General features: G+C 43.9%; 1 protein-coding gene across 1 annotated transcript in view; it reads right to left on the reverse strand.

Annotated features, from left to right (window-relative positions):
- BRINP2 (BMP/retinoic acid inducible neural specific 2) overlaps window positions 1-23,222 on the reverse strand; it is a 152,548-nt gene that overhangs the window by 126,606 nt on the left and 2,720 nt on the right. The window lies entirely within an intron of this gene.

Here is a 23,222-nt window from a genome sequence, read left to right on the forward strand (position 1 = left end):
TCTGAGCTGGTGCTTCAAAAGTGGTGGATGCTCCGGAAATTTCCAGTACTGTAAAAGAGGCCTCTGTGACTTCAGCCCTATTTTCAAAACAGAGATTCCAGCCACGCAGACGGGCATCTCTAAACAGGACAGATGGTCCTCCGTCAGGGGGTAGGAGGCCACGAACTGCTCCTCTTACTTGGCCACAGTACTGTACACCAGGGTGTAAATAAAGCCTTTAGCCTTTCTATGGAGCAGATGTACCTATAGTATGTATGCCTCTTGCTTTGATTCAACCATATTTAATATTAGCTTGTGAGACGAGGTTTACATAGGCAATTTATGTAAGAAATTGAGGTATTTTAGTTGATCCTTGTTTGGGTGAATTGCTAAAGTCACTAAATTTACCTGAGCTGAACCCCCTGGTAAGTATGGCTCAGAACACACAGGCTTAACTTAGAGGCAAGATGTAATGTGTATAAGCAGTACTACAACAGCAATAAGGGTAATAAAGGCAAAATGCAAACCAAAGATCCCAAAACAAATCACAAAAAGAGAGTAAAATGTACTAAAAAAGGTGAAACAATAATGACAAAAATCATACATGAGGAACTGGAGATGTAAATTATTAAAGATTTAAGTAGAAATAGCTCCAAGAAGCACAAGGTGCCAATGATAGTCAATGGTGATGGTAGAACAGGACCCAGGAGAAATTTGATGCTGATTGCGATGGAGCGCTGGATGGAAGAGCAGGTCCAGTCTTCTAGGATCTTCTCAAGTCTCAGGACAGCAGGTATCTTCCACAGGCAGGAGTGTTTTGAAGAGGATGCCTGGAGATGTCATATTTATGCCTGGCACGACTTAGTGGCAAAAAATGACCCTAGTGACGCCCTAACCAATGGGCAAAAGTTCCTGTGCCTAACCCTACCCACTTTAGCCATTTTTAAGATGACAAAAGTGGCAAAAGTCTTCAGCCCCATAAACTTGAGCTCTAAGGGCTGGGGGCTTTATGAGAAGTGCACTATGGTAATCCTCCTGTACTGTTTCTACAATATTTAGTAAAAACATGAAATCACAACTGAATTGGATTTTATCACCTATTCAAAATAGATGTTAAAATATTTTTCTAGCTAGACCTGTTCCTGAGATATGGGACCTCATTACGGCCTTGGCGGCCCGTGGTACACCGGTGGTAACACCGCCAACAGGCTGCCGGTGTACCGGCAGTGTATTATGACCGTGGCGCATTAGCCACGGCCATACCGCCGGCCCCTCCAACTGGCCGCGCACCGCTGCCCTGGGGATAATGAGTCCCCAACCGCCAGCCTGTCCATGGCGGTAAACACCTCCATGGAAAGGCTGGTGGTAAGAGGGACTCGGGGTGCCCCTGGGGGCCCCTGCGCTGCCCATGCACTTGGCATGGGCAGTGCAGGGGCCCCCAGACACAGCCCCATCACGCATTTCATTGCCCGAATTTCGAGCAGTGAAATGTGCGACAGGTGCTGCTGTACCCGCTGCACATCAACATTGCTGCCGGCTCTATTATGAGCCCGCTGCAATGTTGATGTGACTTTTCAGCTGGGCCAGCAGACGGAAACACTGTTTCAGTCCACTGGCCCAGCGGAAAAGTCATAATAGGGAGCGACATATACCGCCAGCACTGGCGGTATCGTGGCGCCCGCGGCACTGGCGGTCTTTCAGTAAGACCGCCAAAGTCGTAATGAGGGCCATAGTATTAGTTGTTAATATTGTATCCCATTATTATTCTACGGTACAGTCAGCCTCGCTAGAGTGATAACAGCTTTTGGGACCTTAACACTGTAAGGACATGTGTAACATCAAAGTGTATATGTTCCACTTTTAAATGCCATGTGCCCTGCCTTATGGGCAATACGGCCTACTTATGGGGTGCTTATAAATATTTATAAGAAAGGTTTAGAAATGTCAAAATGAGTTATTTTGACAGGTCTAATTAGCAGTTTTAGGGTACACCTGCTGTTATGTTTGCACTGCCACTGCACTGGATGGCACAATGGATGCTTCAACCCACTAGTGTTGTTTAACTTACAGGACCTATGTACACTTTGTACCATATACTAGGGACTTATAGGTAAGCTAAATATGCCAATGCCAGCATGTTCAAAGGGAGAGCACAGGCACTTTATCCCTGGTTCGCAGGGGTAAACTGCACAGAGTTTTATAGCCAGCAAATTAGCAAAGGCAAAAACCTGGGGGTACACTGCGGAAAAGATGATAGTTTCCAACAATTATTGTATAAGAATTTTGCCATTCTTATAGATTGCTGTTGGGGTGGGGTTGACTGGGGTGGAAGACATTGTGGGGTGTGCATCAAAATGGAAAATATATCATAGCATTATGGAATGCCTTTTGCTGTTAGATCTCAGGCAGATTCAGGTAGAGGATAAATTTACTACTCTTAGAAATGTGTGCTCTCCCCTGTAGCAGGATTTGGCACATGAGCTTCGACACACAATCTATCCTGATGGGAAGGGAAAAACTGCTTTAAGATAAATAAATAGCTTTTAGTTGCCTTGAAGGCATGTTGCGGCATTTATGATTGGTGTGACTGGTTCAAACCAAAAGTGCAACTTAAGAGTTACATTTATCCTGGAAGGGCCTGTTGTTACACATCTTATGTTTGTTAATATCAGTGGAAACACGAGTAACAATGACGAAGCTACATTTTAGGAGAATAACTATGAAGAGTGGTAAAACTACAACATAGTTAGTAGGAAGAGCACACATGTTTTAAAATATTTTTTAGAGAATTTTAGAATTGTAATCATATTTTGTATATAATATTACATTTTTAGGCCTGCTGGTAAAGTTGGTATTTCACAGTAAAGATGTCTAACTGAAGTATTTCCTGTAATTTATAGTTCTGAATTTATTTGCAAGATTTTTAGCTTCCCTAAAAAAATATCTTTCTTTCAGTGCTGGAAATATGTTTTCACGATAAAAGTGCTGCTCTTAGGGCAGCAATCAGCACACCTAACAAGCTCGGTCTTGCAGGCCCAGCCTTAATGCAAGTATCTACTAATGAATCCTCCTCCATGTCTGAAAATAATCATTGTACAGTGCACCTTATATTATTTTGTTATATGTTCTTGTTAAACCTAATCTATGATGCCAATATGCTCCAAAAGAAAGGCACATTTTAAAATGCATGTTTTAATCTCTTTACAATGTGTTTTGCATTTGCAGTTGTATTATAATAATACACATTGTTGCATAACACACATTGTCAATATTACCACATTATAGTCAGCAAAACACACATTTCTCAAAACAAAAACAAAGGTTAAACTGACATTCTAGCTAGGTGAAAATTTCAATGACATTGTAACATTTTAAACTAAAAAACAACCACTGACATTCATCAGTTATAGTTATCCCAAGCAAATATAACTTGTGCCCTAGGGTAACAATAACTCGCAGCCTTGCCATGCACTGCTAATTAGCCCACATATTTCATCACTCATTACATCTTCTATGACATCATCGATAACATCACTGCAACATTTGCAATTAAACATTGATGAGAAAACTGTGTATGTGTCAAGAATGGCCAGGGCCAATCCTGTTTAGTAGGAAAGGTCAGTTTGCCCATCCGGAGCGCCCCCATTTCCGGCTCTGTTGCTTTCAACATTTCCTTAGGGGGACCTACACCTCCTGCAGGCCCACTCACTGTCCCACCCGGTTCCACTTCTGATCAACCTTGATCCATGCTGCCCCCGGTTTGCCACCTACTTGGTTTTCCCTCACCTTGTCCCTCACTGCTAACCATGACTGCCTCCTGTTTGCCTGGTTCTTTGCTGTGGTCCCAAGTCTCTTCTCTGTTGTTCACTGGCACTGTGTCCTGTGTTTGGGTGCAGCACAACAGGTATCCTTTGGTTTTAATGCAGCATTAACTGTTTTTTGTACCCAGAGGTTGGCCACCAGTTAAAGCGCAGTGCATGCTTTAGTGTTTTTCATGTACGCACATCTTCCCCTGAGACTTCATCATTCCTGTCCGCCACCATGGTTAAACACAGGGTCCAATATAAAAGCCTGGCCAGCCTGAGATGTGTTGCTTGTTATTCTGGCTCCGAGGCGGACAAGTCGACTTTCCCTGCGACTATGGTGAGTTGCAGACAATGTCAGAAGTGCAGGACTTCCTCTGGAGAAAAGAGAAGAGAGCCCTCCACATTCCTACTCGCAAAAGAGATACTTCACAACCGCCTTCCTGCTCCTAGCTAACAAGAGAAATCCATATGAATCAGTGAGCTTTAACCTGACCTCGTGTGAGTTCAGCTTGTCTACCTTTCAAAACAGCTATCTAGAGACTACTGAGTTGAACCTTAAGGTCCAGATTTAAGAGGGACTTGTGCCATTCTAATGCCACATTAGCATCATTTGTTTTAAGCTCATGTTATGTTGGAAGCACAAAAACGCCACGCCATAGATACAAAGTGGCGCAATGGATGCATTTAATCACTTTGTTACCTTCTGCTCCACATTATGCTTGCGCCAGGCATAATGTATGTAAAGGGGGCATTCCCCCGTTAAGGGAGGAAAAATAAAGGCAGAAGGAAATCTAAGAAATTTCCTTACGTCATTTTTTGGGCACTTTTAACGCGTTAAAAGGAGGGTTCTATTGTTTTCAATGGGCCTCTGGGTGCTTTGCACGCTAATACTGCAAGGCGCTGGACCAGCATAAAAATGATGACACTAATACCCGAGTACAGCCATGGTGCACCGTATTTTAAATACGGCGCACTCATGGTGGCGTTAGGGGGTGCTAAGGGGTGCAAGAAAAGAGGCACTGCACGAGGTGCAGCGCCACTTTTCATAAATCTGCCCCTCCATGCCTACATTGTGTTTACCGTACAATGGTGAATGTTAACCGTGTTAATTAACAGCATCATATGTTTTGACTAGTAATAACAAAATGGCACCTTATAACTATTGTTATATATTAAGAACTATATTGGTTATCCTTGGGTTTCAAGAAGAAGCCGCAAGTTAACTTATCCTTAGTGCCTTCTGATTACGCTGCTTCACAAGAAGCATCCTGGCGCTATGCTGGCAGAGAGAGTAGGACTAGATTACACTTCCTGAAACAGATAAATCTTCATACGAGCTTTGAACAAGCTTTCATTAGAGACAGACTGGAGATAATCTGGTAGAGCACTCCAGTGGCAAGGAGCTAGAAGAGCGAAGGATCTGCCCCCGACTCTGGCTTTATGCACTTTAGGTAAGCATAACAGGATTTGATTAGCAAAGCGTAATGGCCTTGCAGGAAGATATTTTAATGTTATCCTGTATATATTGAGATCCATTATAATGAAAGGCACTATGAGTATTCCTAAGTGTTTTAAATTTGATTGTAGACTGGACCGGCAGCCATTGAAGTTGTTTCAGATCTTGCAGATTGGAACACTTTTTTGGGATGGGACAAAGCGAGCTGCTGCATTTTGAATTCGCGGAAGCTGGCTTAACAATTCCTGAGGGGCTCCAAAATAGATTAAATTGTCATAGTCCCATCTAGATTTGATTAGTGCATGTACAATGTCTTTCCGAGAGACCAAATTAATATATTTCAAGGACTTTTTAAAAATATTTTAGAAGTAAGAAACAGATGGCCGTGGTGGCCAGCACCTGAGACTTGAAAGAGAAGATTGTGCCCAATAGAACCCCGAGAATCCTGGCAACTGCTTTTGGAGTGGGGTCTACCCCTAAATCTGTAGACCAAAGTCTTGTGGAATCAAACAGGAAGGGGCACCAAAAACTGAGATTTCTGATCTGTCCGAATTAGGTTTTATACAACAGCTATGTATCTAAAATGGTGACTGCAGAAAGGCAGCCCTGAAAGTTACCAAACACCAAGTCATCAAGCTGTTGCTGTGTGTCATTCGTGTAGGAAACAATGTTCAGGACCCAGCTTTGAGCTATAGACACAGGTGGAGCCACTCGAATGCTAAACAAACCTGGATTTAATGCTGAACATTGCGGGTCACCACAGCGCAACTCTCTGAACCGAGAGATGATAGGAAGACTGCTCGCTGCCTATCCCACAAATAGGATTGGAGCAAATTCCAAGCTCTACCCACAATCCTTGCCTTCTCCAGTCTCGGCAAGAGTATTTTGTCATACACTGTATCAAGTGCAGCGGTTAAATCTAATAAAATGACCACCGCCTTCCTTCCCAGGTCCAGATTACATCTGATATACTCAGTGACCTCCAAAAGGACAGTCTATGTGCTAAAGCCCAATCAGAAGCCAGATTGAGATGAGTGAAGGATGTTATTCCTTTTAATGTGCCTGGCAATCTGCAAATTTACTAGGGTTGTAGCATCTTGTTCAACACAGGGAGAAGTAAAATAGGCCTATATTACTCAAGTTAAGAGGGTCAGATTTTTTTTAAAGGGGCACAACCAGCGTCTTTTTACAGACTGTTAGCATACTAGCCAATTCTAGAAATAAATTAAAAGGGCGTTAATCTGCCGGTTAATGAAGGAAGCAGCCCGAGACAAAATGTAAGGTGAACAAACATCTAGGGGTGATACAGATTAAATGTTTTGGATAATGTGATCAGATTGAGTTAAAGCAATCCTCTCAAAGGACTCAAGCTGGAAACTCTCCTTTTGATGCCTAAGGTCATGATTAGATCCTAAAGAGGAAATATCATCAGTCATATGGATTTTTTCCACCTCGCCATGAAAAAAAGCAGATAGGTCTTCAACCAGCATTTGGGAGGCTGGAATTATCTGTTCATTACCCTCTGGATTCAGAAACGCTTTGTGAATTTTGAAAAACGTCCTTGGTGCATTCTCCAAAGTAAATGTTTGACAAAAAGATCGATTTTAGGTTTTTTTTAAAAATATTTTTGCGGAACTGCTTAAGAGCTGCTTTATAGGTCAGTTTATTTCAAACATCGTAATTCAGCCTCCATTTTCTTGCAAGCTGTATACATCTTAGTTTTTCCACCTAAAGACTGGAAGAGAAATATGCTGCAGGTGGTTCACTTCTCATCCTTGTGCCTTTTTTAAAGGGAGCCAAATTGTCAAGACCTTGCACCAAAGTTGAATTAAAGGAATTGACTGCTTCATCAATGCCCACAGACCTATTTACCTCAATTTGCAAACACATGTCGACCAAGCTTGAGTCAGAGATGGCCTAAAAGTTCCCATCGACCTGGCTGTGTCAGTTTCAGTGACAGGACGGATAGGAGGGAACCAAAAAATTATCTAAAGGGGGAAATGAAGGGAACTAAAAAAACAATGATCAGTCCGAACTAATAGAAGGGTTGACCAATGACAAGAGAAAGGTGATTAGAAAAAAATAAGGTCAAGACTATGCCCACATTTATGGGCAGGGCCACTAACTAATTGTGCTGCAGTGAAACTGGCCACAGAGTCCACGAACTGCTCCAGTTAGAGTCCTCCGTGTGCAAATTAAAATCCCCCAATACCAAAAAATTCGAATATTGTAAGTAGAAAGGAGCAATTGTATGCAAACACTTTCAAGAACTTTGGAGATGAATTAGGGGGAGGGTAGACTAGGGCGCCCAAAAGAGAAAAATTGGCTGTTATGATCTGATATGAAGGGAATAGTCTAAACCCTCAGTTAAATCCAAACCCTGTAATTTAGTGGTGGAACAAATGAATTCCGACTGCTAAATTATGGCAATCCCACCGCCATGCCCTTTCAACCAGTCCATATGGGAGCCAGAATAGCCCTCTGCGATTGCCAGAGCAATATGGAAGCCAGATTTGGCATTAAGCCAAGCTTCTGTTAGAAATATAACATCCCAAACATTTGGATTTAACGTGCCCTAAATATCCATTTCATGTCTAGGTAAGGGTCTGGCATTGATTAGACAGGCGTTTAAGTGCCTTTAATTGGCTCCCTATTGAGATCCTCTGGGGCACGACATTTCATATTCCCTGTGGGCTGCCCCAGGAGAGCACAGCCGACTATGAAGTACAAAATTACACTTAGACCATTGCTTAATTTCACTGACCTTACCGGTCCTAAGCAGTACAGCGCCACGGCAAGGCAGCATGGAAAGAGGAGGCATGTGGAAAAGTAGCTTTAAAGGGGGAAGAAATGATTTTAAGGAATTTAAGGAATTCAAAATGTCCCCCTCAATTCTATGCATTACCAGATTCAGTGTATAGCTCTTGGAAGGAGTTATGTTAGGAAGGCCAAGATACTTTTCCTGAAATTGTTATCTGCTGAGATCAGAGAATCGCATTGCACATGGGACTAAGCTTCAGCTTCTTAGGAGTTAGTCAACACCTTCTTCATTCCATACCTTTTCATGTTGTCTTAAAGGGGACATAGGCCCTCTTCACGACCCTGGCGGTCGGCGGTAATTTGGGGAAAGGTACTACCAACAGGCTGGTGGCACCTTTTCCCAAATTATGACAGTGGCGGTTTGCCTCAAGCCAAACCGCCAATGTACCACTCCGTCCGCCAAGGTGGTAACGGCCATTGGGCTGGAGACTTCGGTCTCCAGCCAAGCGGCCGTCACAATCCCACCCTCAGGATTATGACCCCGCCTACCACCATGGTTTTCGTGGCAATCTTACCGCCATGAAAACAATGGCGGTAGGCACTATCAGTGCCATAGGGGTCTCTCTCGCCCCCTCCCAGAGCCCTCCCCCACCCTCCCCCTCCCTCTCCTGCCCCCACCGCACATTTTCACACCCACATTTTCACACCCACACGCGCGCACACACACACACGCACGCACACACACACACATGCACACATACATACCCACACACCGCAACACACACCAACATACTCTGCAGCACACAATATACACGTACACTCACATTCGGGCATTCACGCACTCAGTCAACACTACTCACACCCGCAAGCACGCAGTCTTGAACAGCCACCCCCCCACACACACACACACAACACCTCCCCACATACACACACAACAACCCACACCCCCCTCTCCTGTCGGAGCACCCGACTTACCTGCGTGCAGGGGGTCCTCCGGCTGGAGACGGGACGTGGCGCTGCTGTCAGCAGCAGCGTCCGCCAGCTAAACACCGCCAGGCTGTAACATTGCTTATGATACGCTAGGCAGTGTTTTGCTGCTGTGGCGCTGCTGCTGACAGCAGCGCCACCTTACCGCTGTCCGCCGCCATAACCATCGGCGGGATTCCGCCAGCCTTCTGGTGGAATTCCGTAGAGGGTCATAATGCGGGTGGGCAGTTGGTAGCCACTGCGACGGTATGTTGGTGGCCGTCGCTGTGGCGGTAGGCGGCAGTTACTGCCAATGTCTTAATGAGGGCCATAAACTTTAAAAAATAAGCAAGCTGTCCTTTACTAATATCATTTCATTATACCAGGAGATTTTTAATGTATGTTTCTTTTCCGACCACCTTAGTTTTACATTTTTATGAATATTTTTCCTTTGGGCCTTATGAATGACGCTTGCCTGCTTACATTAATGAAAAGCACGTGTTTGATCCCTCACTTCTCTTTTCTTCACTATACGTTTAGGGACAGCTCCTGGATGTCGGAACAAGAGCACTACTCTGATCAGAAAAGCAAGACACCAAACTCTTCCCACAAAGGTCACACAGGAATCCAAACTCTTCCAACCAGTCAGTGCTACTCCTGGTGGAAAGTGCTATATAAATACATTTCCGATACAATATATTACATATGATAAAACATACACACCGAAGCCTTATGAAGGTAATATGGTATATGGCATGGTACGTGCAATTGCAGGCTTTAAATTGCTTGTGCAAAAAAAATATACTATCATATCTGGAGAGTTTAGCTTGTACACCGTATTATTCACGTGGCACCTGCTGCTTTCCTGGTCTGGTCCAAAGTTAGGCAGTGACATAATACCAGTACTCTTGCCTGACCATGATAACAAGTGAGGCAATTCAGAGCAGTTCTTTACCTCTGGCTACCGTAACACTTTTGTATTGCTTTTTACCCACTATCTGGTATGAATGTAAACAGAAGTGTCTAATAGTTCAGCAAAGGGAAATAATGTACATGGGTCAGATTATTCGTTGCAAAAAGAAAAAAATACTTTTAATGGTTTTAATGCAGCAACCCTAGCTAAGTTAGACAAAAGTGTGTGTATACTGAGCAGCAAATGTAAGAAGGTCGAGTTAATGCATAGGTTGTAAATATTATCTGGACATTAAGGGCTTGATTTAGATTTTGGCGGATGGGTTACTCCGTCACAAGGGTGATGGATAGCCCGTCGGCTGAAATATGAATCCCAATATATTTCTGAAGACGGGATATCCGTCACCATTGTGATGGAGTAACCCGTCTGCCGAAATCTAAATCAGGCACTAAGGCACTGATTTAGATACTGGCAGATAAGTTACTCCGTCAAAACAGTGACAGATATCCTTCCCACTGAAATCTAAATCCCATAGGATATAATGGGATTTAGATTCCAGCAGATGGGAAATCTGTCACCGTTGTAATGGGGTAACTCATCCGCCAATACCTAAACCAGGCCCTAAATCTGAATCCCTACAGCAAATAGGCATTGGTCTTTCCATCCAAGGTGTGTCTATATGTGCCTGCTCATATACTGCCTGGCTCTAGATTTGTTTGGTGGGACGGCATGTGTATTTGCATTTGTGTTGTCTGTGCATGTTGTCCATGTGTTTTCTTGACTGTGAACCCCTGTTTGTGTGTGGGTCCATAAGGGTCGGTGATAGCATGGCTGATGCTATGTGCTCATGGCAGCACGTCTGTGTGCCAGGCCACAATGTACCTGTGCCAGTCGCAATAAAGATGGTTGGGTGTCCAGGCCATGCCTGGCTTTCAATAGTCACATCATGTGAAAACTGGCACAGATGAGAACCTCCACCATTCCTTTTATGTTTGTGCTTTGAGAGAAGCAGCTGGCACAATGAAACCTTCCCTGACCTGCCTTGCTGGAGGGGCAGCTGCTGGACTTTGTGATGGTTTTTTTTCTGCACCTGCCTCAGCAGTGCCTCCCAAGCTGCTGAGACAGACTTTATTTTCTCTTAGCAAAGCTGTAACAGTCTGGCTTTTGCAAGCATCGCAGGTAAAACGGCCTCTCTCTTTGTACATTTAGACACAGCAGTAGACAACTAAAAACTGCCTGTCAGAGCAGCCAGCCCCCACTCTTTTTTCAGTCTACAGCTCACAACGTCAGAGCCTGGCTTCTGAAAGAAGGTGGACGCCACTGAGCAATGATTCAAATGTAATCCAGCTTCTTGAAGTCTTTTTTTCACATTCCTCTCCATCTCATTTTGTACTTAGGTATTCTGTTTGTGCTTTGATTCTGGGTGATGCTTCCAACTTATTCAACATGCTGTAGCCAGGCTGAGTACTGGGGAGAAAGAATGGCAACAAATCTCTCCCACCCGTCTTTGGCTTCTCTTTAAGAGGAGGTGGTGGCTCAGTGGAGCAATGCTTCTATTCCATAGGGTCCGTGTTTTACCTCGTGGTCGCAGGTTCGAGTGCTGGTGGGTCGATGCAGCCTTTCATTCTTCTGAGGTCGATAAAATGAGCAACATTAATTTAGGTGACAATAGGTGAGAGGGTGTGGTGTAAAGAAATAGGGTGTGGCATAATGGTCTGAGCTGCTGACTGGAGCTGGGGGAACCAGGGTGGAGTCTCGGCGCTGGCTCAACATCCTGTGATTCTGGGCAAATAACTAAGGGCCTGATTTAGATTACAGCGGACAGGTTACTCTATCACAATGGTGACGGATATCCTGTCTGTTGAAATATAAATCCCATGGGAAATAATGGGATTTATATTTCTGCGGACGGGGTATCCGTCACCATAGTGACGAAGTAACCCATCTGCTGAAATCTAAATCAGGCCCATAATCTCCCCGTGCCTATAATTCAGCACCTTGCAGGTGATTTGCCGTACTTTACAAATCCTTGATATATGGATTTATTGATAATAAACATCTTTTATTTCAGCACCAACAGACCCCACGATTTAGGTGAACATGTGTTTTAAAAAAACACTTTATGTTAAAATGGAGTCATGCTCTAATCCGACGATTGATCGGATGGCAGTGAATGCCTCAGGCCCATTTTAAAATAACCAAGCTGAACAGCATGCCATGCGCCTTCCCTTAACTTTTGATTGCATAACCCTTTTCAGATGCCTATTCCTTTGCTGCACAAAGGTTAGGTGAAAGCGGCCAAAACGTGTAGCTCTCTCCTGGTCCATTTTCTCTCCCAACCTTCTCTAATTGAATTTAGGAAGCCATTGAAACCTGTCTCTTAGCACAACAGCTGAGGCTCTTGGCTCTTAGAGGAAATAGTGTTGTGCGACTGTTTCTTACAGTGCTAAGAAACTATGGCAGTATTGTGTCTACAAGCAAACAATTACATAACATACTTCCCAGATTGAAGGGAGAGTGTAGGCTGAATATGAGGGTTCTGCATCCTTTAGAACAGTGGTTCCCAACCTTTTGACATCTGTGAACCCCTACTTTATCATTACTGGAACCAGGGGACCCCCACTGAATCATCATTGGAATCCAGGGACCCCCTACAGAGTCATTACTGAAAGCTGGGGACCTAATCTGTTAATATTATTTAATTTTCTAAGCAGTCGTGGATTACCTGAGGAGGCTTTCCAGGCCCACAGGGGTCCCCAGACCATGGGTTGGGAACCACCATTAGACATAGCCTTGGGAGAAAAATGTCTCTCTCATGCGATTCAATGAGCTATTCTATAGGGGTGTGCAAAATTCTCATGATTTCCTTTTGAGCAGTTATACAAAATGTCAGCATCATCACATGAAATTACACATAATTACACAATACACAATTCTGCCATTTCATGCTATATTTTAAGGGTAATTAGTCCTCGTGTCAATTTTTGACATGAGGATGCAGTTCACGCTAAACATAGCGCAAGAAAAAAAATGCACTGTGACCAACAGCTTCTCGTGTTCTTTTGTTCCCATGAATTCACAGTACATTTTTACCACAAATGGCATATAATTCTGTGACGTGGCATAATTGCGGAATTTTAGGAACTTTGCTTAACAAACATATTGCGAAAAGCCCAAAATTACATCTGCGCAATTTATATTTCGTCCAGTCCCACTATTCTATCCATGACAGCTGCAAGCATGCATGTTCCCTAGAGGACAGAGAAATACATGCACCAAGGTACCCATGGCATGGGGAGAGGTGGAGTTGGAGAATAGTTGGAGGTGAGAACAGCAGCCTGCCCTCGTCCAGACATGTGAGAGTTCTACATAGTATGGGTATGTTGACCTCATTCGTTGGCACAAGAGCACAAGGAGATAGAAATGACACTAGTTCCTTAACTGCAGAGTTAACATTCAAGGGACTCATGTGACAGCACTCATACATACAGGATCTTCTGGCTACGTGTAACAGTTCAGCGGTAACGGTTAACATTGTAGCCACTGCTCCAGTCCACTGAGCACAGGCACAGGGCTACTAAGGAGCTTCTGCGTATCCTTTCGAGGAACCTTCAGAATCCAGATGTGATAACTGAGACTGAAAAAATATTTGCTACTGCAGCCAGTACGGCATTCTAGTCACATGGAGCAATGACCACAGGCTCTACCTATTCTATTTTGGACTCAGTGTGCACAGAGGCAAACATGAAGGCATTTTTGAAGAACAGAAGGGACTCTTGGAGGGTATGGGTTACCTGCGCAATAAAAAGGCGAAATGGCACACTGACAAAAAAGAGACAGCCAGTGCCTCTCCATAATCACGTTTCATGAATGCTCCAAGGTCCATAACAGAAAAAAAGAAGAAAGACTCAACACACATTGTAGAAAAAGCCAAAGGCCGCATCTCATGAGTTTCACTGCTAGTGCTAACAAAGAAGCCAAAACAGCTTGGGGGAAGAGAGAATCTGTGTGGATAGATAACAAGGATAATAAACAGGTCGGCACATTATGCTTGCAATAAATAACATCTAGAATATCCTCAGTGGGAAATGCTTCTTCTCTAAGCTCTGACCTCAGTGCCAGACACCATCAGCTAAGCCGCCTCAAGAACTTCGCATTTCATCACTATTTTCCTCATGCTTATGAAGGTATAAAAGTCTCCCATTTTGGGGTACACTGTTGTCGATTTAGAGCAGAAGAATTCCCAAACACAATTTAGGAAACCCTGCCTATTTTGCAAGGTATTATCAACATTAGTAATGACACCCTGAGCTATGGCATATCTGAGAGGCAACATCATGAACACTTATGGGGTGTACAGTATACAGTTTCATACTTAGTTACCCTTTGTGCATAGCAAGATAATTTGACCGCGTAGCATGATATTTTTCTCTCTTATTGAAAACAGCTAAACTGGAATTGTGTATATTATTTTCTCTGCAAGTTTACCTTTTGCAGAGCTGTTTTATAATATATGCCTTTGTAAAGTCTGCAGAAAAAGACCCTCTTTGCACACACGTCCATCATCTAAGAGCTGTGTGAGAAAGCAGAATAGCAACATTCAGCCCAAAAAAGGCTGAACCTGGAGTACACCAAGCCCAGACACATGGAATAAACATGGCCACTAATACAATGATATCACTAGATGTCCTACCCCTGACTGCTGTTATACCACCACTCTCAGAGACAGGGATGAACTGAACCCAGAGCTGAGGCTGCAGCAGGACAACGACAGACATCTCGTCCCTAAACCTATGTAATACCTGGTCTTAAAGCAGAATCTATCTGAATCGAGGACGGAGGCTAAAACAGGACAACAACGGACATCTTGCACCTGAGTGATATGAAACACCAGACCCAGTGGCAGGGAACAAGCCAAATCCGGATTTGAGGTTACAACAGGGCTAGAAATCTCTTAGACCTTACTACTACGGAACACCAGGTCCATGGGCAGGAACAAAGAAGATCCAAAAACGGGGCTACAACAAGGTTACTACCGAAATCTGTCACCTGATTCAGTGGAACACAAGGCCCAGAGGCAGGGACAACTTGACAACTACAAACACCACACTCCTTCATCTATGAACGTCAGAGACAGGGACATGCAGAATCCAGAACTAAGACTACAAAAGGGTCACCACAGACATCTTATATCTGATTCAATGGAACACCAGGTCCAGAAGAAGGGACCAAACCAAATCTCCAAGTGAAGCAACAACAGGGCCACTACTGACACCTTACATATGAAGCTAAAGTACACCAGATCGAAAGGGATGAACATACAGAATCCAGGACTGAAGCTGCAACGGGGCCATTACAAACACCGTTCACCGGACTGCTACAGAACACCAGGCCCAGAGACAGGGACACAAAGTATCCATAACTAAGGTCCTGAATATGTTGGTGATAGGTACTATCTTTCGCAACTGTGACAGAGTATACATACTGCCAACACAATGGTCCGTCCTCCTGATTAAGACGCGGGTGAACCATAGGTTTGGTTATGGTGGTGACTACTCTGTCACTGCCATAGCCAAACCTCTCTCACAGACCAACGAGTAAGGGCTGTCGGAGAAATAGCTATATATCAGCCCACCCAATCAGGATAAGCAGACATACAGCCATTCTTTAATATCCATTACAAACAGGCAAACCCTGGCAGTGAGGGAGAGTAAAATGCAAATAACGGTCACCCCACCATGGTAGATGACTTCCACGGCAATGGGAGTTTTTTTTTTTTTTCTAAGAGAAGATCCAGTTTTGAGAATTTCTTTTAAAAATAAAAAAATAAAACTGTTTGGTGCAGGGCTGCATCATGCTGATGCAGCCCTGCATCAAACAGTGAAACACATTTGCAGGAAGCACTGTGACAGCAGTTTCTGTCAATACATTATAAATGTCTGCCTGCTTGGTGGTCCTTTATAAATTTGGCAGTGAGCCCCTGTATCATGGGGACAGAGTAATTTACTTTGTCTCCCTGGTGGAACGATGGGCCATCTGTCAAAATATAAATCAGGTCTTTAGGCTACTGCAGAACAACTAAAGACCTCTTACATCTGATTCTACGGAACATCAGGCCCAGATGCAAGGAGAACCCGAATGTAGGACTGGGGCTAAAACATGACCACTACATATCTCTTACACTACATTGCTACAGGACTCCAGGCCTACAGTCAGGGACTAACAGAATACAAAACTAAGACTACAAAAGAACCACTACTGACATCTTACACCTGATTCAAAGAAAAACCAGGCTGAGAAGCAGGTATCAAACCAAACCATAAATCAAGCCACAACAGGGCCCTCACAGAAACCTTACTCATGAATCTATGGAACAGCAGGCCCAGAGACAGAGGCAAACAAAATGAAGAACTGGAAGTACAGCAGGATCACTACAGACATGTTACTCTTTTCTGATATGGAACACCAGGTCCAGAGGCAGGGTCAAACAGAATCCAGAACTGAAGATACAACAGGACCACTAAAGACATCTTACACCTGACTGCTACAGAACACGAGACCCAAAGGAAGGGACACATTGAATGCAGACCTGAAGCTACAACAGGAATACCAGAGACATCTTACACCTGACACAGTGAAATATCATGTCCAGAAGAAGAGATAAACAGGATCCACTGAGGCACAACAGAATCACTAAATACATCTTAGACCTGGTTTTAAAGAACACCTCTCAAAAGCAGGGAACAAACCAAATGTAAGGCTACAACAGGGCCACTACAGATTCCCAACTCCTGAATTTATGCTGCAGATATAGAGGTCAGAACTTCGGTTACCTTGGCAAAGCTACCTATAGGTCAGTCTACTAGAATAGAAGGCTCTTTGACAGGTCGAGACTGACATACACTTGAGGAGCTTTATCTGGTTCCTACTACTAGAACATCAGAGAGTGCTACTGGTCAGCATAGAGGTGAGGCCAAGATAGCAAGGGCTTGTGCATATATGTATTGAGGTGCATCAGTAGAACCATGTGTAGTCCCAGTAAAAGAATGGCAAGACAGGACTGCATCATTTGGTTGAGGTCTATGTTTGTCCTTCCACTTCAATTTTATGGACTGCAGGGTCAGGACTGAGATACATTGGCAGACCTGTGTGTGGCTTTCAGTAATGGACTAGCTGAAAGTGCTCCAGGCCAGAAATGATGGTCTACTCTCAGCCTGGCGTTGGTCTGATACTGAAATAGCTTTGAGTGTTGCAAGTCAGGATTGAGGTACATTGGCTGACCTATGTGTGGGTGGTGCTGTAACATGAGGGAGTGGAATATATTGGAATTGAGGTCATTGGCAGAGGTAGGCATCCATCTTATCCAAGCTCTAAAATAGCAGCGGGCACTTTTGGACAAGACTGATGCACATTGTTAGAGGTTTGAATAGGCCCTATTTCTAAACACGCATTAACAAGGCCAATAGGTAACGCCTTTTGGCTTTGCCAATGCACAGATATTGCCTTTACCAATGCTTCTTTGCCGATACTGAGCAACATTGGCAGAAAAAAAAAAAGCATGAAGCTTAATATCATGTGTCATCGCTCATACATGTGTATTGCTTCATGATGCTACGACAGACCAGCGTGATGACGTACATTTGAACTCAACGCATATATGCACAAAAGATGATGCGGTGCATTTTTTTTTTTTTTACTGTTCAAGATGGCAAACACTGATCTTGAAAAGATACATTTAAAAAAAATAACCACATGTACAGAAAAATCACATTTTATAAAATATTTAGCCCAACAGCAAAATGCAATTTCAGGGCCCTGTAAAAAACACACATAAAAAGAAAGCTAAAAAATCGACGAGGAAGGGTGGGGGAAGGGATTAATTCCACAACAGCACACAAGAGAGACAAACAGACAGAAAACTGCTAAAAAGTGCCAACCCCCCCCCAAAAAAAAAGTCCCCTAAAAGTGAGTAATTGAAGGATGCAAATCATCCAATCGAAAGGATTTTGATTCAAAAGATACTATACTACAGAGGAGGGACAAACACAAGAAGAGGAAGAAAAGCCATTGAATAAGAAGAATTGGGCAAATAAATGTAACTACAAAGGCAACCAAAAGTAAGCAATGCGATGACCCAAAGCCTGCTGTCAATATTGGTATTGTCCACAACAGATCGTCAAAAAAAAACCCAGAATGCTAAAAGCTGGGGGTGGGGTGCTGCAGGTTGTGGCCGAGGTACATTGGTGAAGCTCTGGGGTCCACAACTGTGTAGCCATTCATGTTTTGCTTCATGTCCCTTTGCCATTGCAAAGGGATAGTCCCTCTCCTTCCTACCCTTACTTGCCCCCTGTGCAGAGTGTGGGTCTGAGCCAGTGAACCTATTGTAACTGTGAGGCATGATTCTGAATGGGAGCCCCAGGAGAGACAGCAGAGGAAGGACTGGTATGACGCAGGAAAGCCCTTTCACAAGTTGTTTTTCTCAGCCGTGCCTGCTTGTTCCGTAAACAACCACCTCAGCTACACTAATCCCCCTGATGCTGAAGGCACAGGTAGGCTGATGGGAACAGACCTGCTGCCAGCAGTGGAAAAAGTTATGGAGTTTGTGTGTGTTTGTGTGTGTGGCACACTATAGAATCCGGAGCATGGATAGGGGAGTTGTGAAAAGGTGTGTGTGTGTGTTTGGGGTCAATCGATAAAGGGCAGAAAAGTCTGATCTTTCTATGTATGTCTTTATTTAGGAGAGACGCAGAATGCTATACAGCCTGCTACCACTTTGAAACACTGCTAAATTTCATTGCAGCTTCTTCCACCACTTATCACCCTAATATGGGGTGCTGGACTGATTATCCACACAAATAACTTGCTACACTATGTGGGGTATGTGGCTGAAAGCGTGTTCTCTTTGCTTTGAACCTATGTAGCAAGTGTTTCCATGTCTTGTGTAGCGACCACTGAGGTGCGCTTATGGTGTTAAGGAACAGAGTGCTTGGCATTGTGATGAATGAAGGCCTCCATGCCCCAGCACATCTCATTCAGGACCTGAAGAAATATGATCACATCACCCCCATCATGACGGAACTCCATTGCCTCCCCTTGCCAGCCTGCACCATATTCAAAACCAGCTGCATCATTTACAAAGCCATCACCACCAGCACCCCTGCTTATCTTGCACACAAGCCCACCATATTTGATGGTTTTCAACACACCCGCTGTATGGGCACCATCAGACTGCAGACTAAGAAATATAAAAAAGAAAAAAAGACAAGACAACTGGCCTTTTTCCATGTATGCACCCAGGATCTGGAACAACATCCCCATATCCATCAAGACTACCCCAAAGCTGCTCTAATTTAGGAGAGAGCTGATGACTCACCTCTTTAAAGAACACTACATCACTATAAATTAACCATCCACAACACAGCTTGCTCCCCTATTACTCGCAGTCGTTAGGCTTGCCTTTGATCATGTACTATAGAAAGAGCATATACATTTACACACAAGCAAGCTAGACACACATTTATGGTTTGTGATATGATGGTCTCCCTAATGTAAAATGTGAATAATAAAATATAAATACCAAAATACAATGTAAACGTTAGCACTGCGTGAGCTATCATGCATGACACAGCTAACTTGAGAGGTCTAAGCTAGCTGAAACATACTGAAGGAAATGAAAATACACACATACTGAAACACCTGCCATTTGTATTGCTAGTGATGTTTTGTGGACTGGACCAGTGTAGTGTCTTTTCTACGTCAGTAAGTACTGTTCTCCTAGTCCCACATCTATGTTTGTGACCAATTCTGATTGGTTTGGTTTTGTGACCATCTTCATCTTGTGTGACTAGGTTGGAGCTGTCCAGTCTCTTAGCCCTGCACTCACTGTGCAACCAAGCTCTTCTTTCATCTGGGTCTACTGCACTGAGCAAAAAGTCTCTCTAGGTTACCAGTCACAGCTAAATTCACAACACTCAGCTCCTAATTTCCCACCATTAAGTGGTTGCCATAACACTCTTGTCTTGTAGCACCTTGCATGCAATATCCTCAGACACCTCAAGCTTCATTCACTGGGCTTGATTCTGACTCTAAATGTGTTTTGCTGAGGTAGGTATAGAGAAGCTGGTTGGGAAGGTGGGGGCAACAGGCAATGTATCACTGATGTGTAGTGCGGCTATATGCAGACCTTGTGGTATTGTGCATAGTAAGTGTGGTTCAACGGAGCTGCAGGCTGAGATCCTGCTGCAGAGTGAGAATGTGTGGTTTAGGGCATGATGTTGGCCAGAGTGAGTTAAATAAGGGCTAACTCTATTGTGGGCATGTACATACTGACTATGAGTGGGGTTCAGTTGAGTTTGAGGTGGAGCTGTGTATGTTGAGTGTGAGCGGTGGTCAGAGGAGATTCAGGTTTATGTGACGTTATCTAGAGTAAGTGTGAGAAAGGGAAAAGGGAATTCTGGGCTCCTGTTGTGTAGGTTTCGATGTGAGGTGGTGTTATCGAGAGTGACTGCGAGTCTCAGAGGCACTCCAGGCTGAAGTAGGGCTGTACAGAATGACTATAACTGGGCCAGTGGCGCTCTAAGGTGATCAGTCGATGCACAAAGACAGTCTATCTGAGGTAGGTAAACCCTAGGCCTGAGATGGTACTGCACAGTGGAAACACAAGTGTAGTTTGGGTGAACTATACATTGATATTGCATAGAACAGATGTGAGTGAGAGTCAGTGATGGGCAAAGATGGCACAGCATTGTACAGATTGACTAGGTTGGGCAGGGTTGCTGTAGCACTGAAGCTCCAGGTTGAGATGATGGTTCACACTGGGAGTGTGAGGTTCAGTCCTGCACCAAGTATCAGTAATGCTGTTCAGAGCAGTCTGAACTGGAGGTGAACAAATATGTGGTATTTTACTGTAGCATTTATATAGCACTTAATACTCATTATTACTAAGTAGTGCAATTAAGAGCTTGCCCACTCGGTGGCATGCTATACCATGTAGGTTGTATGGTTTGGAGAATACCTTTGTAGCATTGAGCCTGTGTGGAAAGTGTTTCCATTCTGCATGTGGTGACCATTGAGGTGTGTTTACTGTGTTATGGAACGTAGTGCTTAGCAATGTGATGAATGGAAGCATTGCGAGGAATAGGTTTGTTCTTACATTTTGAGATAAGCTGGCAGTATTAGTTACCTCTGCAGGCCCCTTTGTGGTACTTGTAGTTATTATAAGCAAGATTCTGGCCCTTTTCTGAATTGGTTGCTGCATTAAGGGCAACCAGCTACAGTCCTATGAGGCTGGGCAGATGTTCAGAGAAGGAAACACTGTATCAAAGGTGAGGTCCTACGTTAGCACCAGCCAGACTGATGTGGTTCTGTACACAGTGAGTATGAACAAGCTTCAGCGTGAGTGGGGTTCTATATGTCGTCACTGGTGGCCGGTGCAAATCCAGGTTGAAGCCTTGTACGGACTGAGTGTGAGTGACCTTTAGTGGCACTCCTGCCTCACCAGGATTGAGTTGCATGTAAAATTCAGTAGGACTCTATGATAAAAGGACAGTGGTGTACACAGTTGGAGTATGGCTTGAGTGGAGTATGAGTGAATGTATGGAAGGGCAGTAAATGTCTCTTCTGAGAAGTATTCTACAGAGTGAATATGTATGAAGTGTTAGGACTTCCAGACTGAACTTGGGTGGTATACAATGAGTGTGAGTGAGGTCAGAGGAATTCCAAGTTAAGGCGGTATTTTAGATGAGTGTGAGGTAGGTTCGGGAAACTACAGTTTGAGATGACCAGGGTCGTGGGGGGCAAAGGTAGTTGGTTGTACTTGGATGACATGAATGGGGGTTCAGTAAAGCTCTGATCTGAGGTAGAAGAGAATGGATGTGGTTTGAAGCTCAGCAACTTCCAATGACATTCAATCAGCCATGTGCTAAAATTAGTGCAAAGTAAACTACAGGCATAGGTCGTGTCACACAGTGAGTGAGTGTTAGTAGGGGTCACTGGCACTTCAGTGTCAGAGTATCTAGGCACTATGGGCCTATGGCTAGCTTGTTGAATGTGAAGACATGTAAATTAGGCCCAGAGGTAATTTTAATTAAGCTGGCTCAATCAGAGTTGTTTTGGTGATTCTGCATTACTCTTTGTTGTGGAATCACCGATAATAATGTGATTATGCATGCTTGCATAAATTAGAGTAATTTAGGAGAAAACAATCCTACTGCAAATGCACATTTAGTGACCATGAGCAGCTGCTTGTGCTCGCTATTTATGTTCTGTTGCATTTAGCGCAATTTATAATACAAAATGCATCCTCATGTCTCTTTTGGGCGCCAGGGTGTATTTTATGCTAAGAATATAGTAATAAATGCCAGAAGTAAGATGGGGGAAATTCGACCAACAGGTTATTAGCACTGCCTTTTACCACAAAATATCTTCTTGCTCCCATTTTGGACGCGGGAGGCATTTTGCAATAAAAAAACAGCGCTAAATGTCGTTAGGTAAAAACCCTACCCCAAGAGCACATTTAGCAAGCGTGAGCAACTGCTCGTGCTGGCTATTTGTGTTCTGTTGCATTTAGCACTATTTCTTCGTGCAAAATTCATTCTTACGCCGATTTTGGATGCGAGGAGGCATTTTTGAGCTAAAAAAAATTGGGCTAAACGCGAATCACTCTTCTTGCATAGTTGTGTGTAACCTCGAGGAATTCTTGGGTAATTCTGCACGATTACGCTACACTGAACTAAGCCAATTATGCCCACCCCTAAATTGTAATCTAGAACGTAAACGACATTGAAATCTGGACCCCATGGTTCTAATCTATGCTTTCTCACTTGACTGCATTGTGTGACCCTGGGCAAATCGCACATCTAGCTGTACCGCAGCCTTCTTGTTTGCTCAAATCTGGAAGCGATTAGAAATTGAATTTCTGCAAATATTGAGCATTATAGCAAAATAGAACAGTAATCTGGGCCGTAGATATGCTCCTGGCTGTGCCCAAATAGGTTGGTGATACACTCAAACTCTCGGCATTTAGAAACACATCTACGCCCTTCCCCTCTGTTAAGCTGAAAGAGCGCTCTTGACTCACGGGATGAATGACCAGCTCTAATGCAAGCAAAGAAAGTGTGCCCTTTGCTCCCACTGGAGTGTAAAACCCCACTTCTGTAATACCGCACTCCAAAGAGGGACCCCTGGGTGCCGGTGCCACTGCAGCCTCTGCACCATAATAGCTACGCCCCAGGATAAACTCACTGAACGTTCAGGATGTATCAGTGATCACAATGTCAAAAAATTGTATGAATCGAAAGCACTGGACTTGCAGCTCATGAATGGGTTGCCCCTGGCGCAGTGT

This window comes from Pleurodeles waltl, chromosome 4_2 (genome assembly GCF_031143425.1).
Source record: "Pleurodeles waltl isolate 20211129_DDA chromosome 4_2, aPleWal1.hap1.20221129, whole genome shotgun sequence".
Classification (NCBI taxonomy): domain Eukaryota; kingdom Metazoa; phylum Chordata; class Amphibia; order Caudata; family Salamandridae; genus Pleurodeles; species Pleurodeles waltl.